At 52.9% G+C, this 2208-nt stretch overlaps 1 pseudogene; it reads left to right on the forward strand.

Moving 5' to 3' along the window:
* Positions 1-1816: 1816 nt before the first annotated feature.
* The window catches only part of LOC106818383, a 10664-nt pseudogene continuing 10272 nt past the window's right edge, over positions 1817-2208 (forward strand).

Here is a 2208-nt window from a genome sequence, read left to right on the forward strand (position 1 = left end):
GCACGCACGCACACACATGCACGCATGCACAGGCACTGACAAATGCACGCACGCACGCACGCACACGCACACGAACTGACAAATTAACGCATACACGCACGCACGCACATGTACGCACGCAATCACACGCACGCACGCACGCACACGCACGCACGCATGCACAGGCACTGACAAATTAACGCATGCACGCACGCACGCACACGCACACGAACTGACAAATTAACGCATACACGCACGCACGCACGCACATGTACGCACGCAATCGCACGCACGCACGCACGCACGCACGCACGCACGCACGCACGCACGCACGCACGCACGCACGCACTTGATTTTTGCTGCCCCTTCATTAGTTAGAGGACGCGGGCGCGAATGCTAACTACAATGATTGCATCTCGCTAGCTTCCTCACTCTGCCTTTTTTTTCTTTCACTCCAAATCGAGCGAGTTTTTAATTGCGGCGAAAGATTGCGCTCGCTCGCTTGGGGTGCGACGGTGGCGCCACCACCACCGCCGAGCTGATATCGCGAGTAATTAACAAGTGAATGCTAATTGCTCTCGCCAATCTCGACGCCATTTCTTGTTAAACAGTAGAACTGTGATCGCTATCGTGTGAATAAATACGATTGGTTGATTATTGATTATTGATTAACGATCGATTGGTAGCTGATTTCTTCTCTCACGTGTTTCTAGTGGGAGTTGTGCACCCTGAGGTCGCTGGCAAGCCTGGACGTTTATTGATTATTGATTTATGATCGAAATTAGTCTCTGATTTCTTTTTTTCTGTAGGAGATTAAATACCTGGCATGTCTTAACGTTTATTGATAATGAATCTATTTGTCATTATTTATTCATGATCAATTGCTCATTGATTTCTTCTCTAGCGTGTTTTTCTGTAGGAGTTAGGCAACCCGAAATACCTGGCATGTCTGGACGTTTATTGATAATGAATCGATTAGTCATTATTGATTCATGATCGATTTTTCTTATTGATTTTTTTCTCTCGTATTTTTTCTGTAGGAGATAGGCAACCTGAAGTCGCTGGCATGTTTGGACGTGTCCGAGAATCGCCTGGACCAGCTACCAGACGAGATCGGTGGCCTGATCAACCTCACGGACCTACATACAATGTAATCGGCAGAACAACATACGAAGTACCTGCCTGCATTCCCATAGGTGACGAGAGAGGGAGGGAGGAGAGGGGGAGAGAGAGAGCAGGGAGGAGGGATCGGTGGCTGATCAACCTCACGGACCTACATGTATCGCAGAACAACATAGAATACCTGCCTGCATCCATAGGTGAGAGAGAGGGAGGAGGGAGAGGGGGAGAGAGGGAGGGAGGAGGGAGGCGAGGGAGGGATGGTGGCCTGATCAACTCACGACCTACACGTATCGCAGCAACACACATAGAATACCTGCCTGCATCCACGGTGAGAGAGGAGGGAGGAAGGGAGAGAAGGAGGAAGGAAGAGAGGAGAGAGAGAGGGGAAGAGAATGAGAGAGGAGGGAGGAGAGAGGGAGGAGCGAGGTGGGAAAGAGAGATAGAGAGAGAGGGAGAGAGTGAGTGAGAGAGAGAGAAGAGAGAGAGAGAGAGAGAGAGGGAGAGAGAGCGGAGAGAGGAGGGGAGACAGAAGAGGAGAGGAGAGAGAGAGAGAGAGAGAGAGAGAGGGATCGAGAGAGCAGAGGAGATGAGAGAGAGAGAGGAGAGAGACAGAGAGAGGGAAGAGAGAGCCAGACGAGCATCGAGAGAGAGAGAGAGAGAGAGATAGGGAGGGAGGGAGGGAGCGACCAGGGCCTAGCCAAGCTCATAGATTTACATGCGGCAGCGCGGCGTGGACACCTGTCTGGTACAGGTGGCGGCGCCTGGCGACACTCTCCCGGACTATCTGCGCGCTCGCCAACACTTTCTCGCAGCGCGAATTCGCTCTCGACGCAAAATTATCGACGGCGCTAAGCGGAAAAAACAGACGGCGACGACGCGTCGACGTGCGTGCGTGCGTGCGTGCGTGCGTGCGTGCGTGCGTGCGTGCGTGCGTGCGTGCGTGAGAGTGAGAGTGTGTGCATGCGTGTGTCAACAACGAGTAATCCATAATTCATCTCCAGCCTCCGCCGCCTCGCGCTCGCAGCATCCTTCCCTCATCAGTAGGTCAGCTAGGATTGTAGCTAGTCGTGCGTCTGCTTGTGCTGTCGTGCGGCGCGGGAGGTGGGG

Source organism: Priapulus caudatus, unplaced genomic scaffold (genome assembly GCF_000485595.1).
Source record: "Priapulus caudatus unplaced genomic scaffold, Priapulus_caudatus-5.0.1 Scaffold2201, whole genome shotgun sequence".
In the NCBI taxonomy this organism is placed as follows: Eukaryota; Metazoa; Priapulida; class Priapulimorpha; order Priapulimorphida; family Priapulidae; genus Priapulus; species Priapulus caudatus.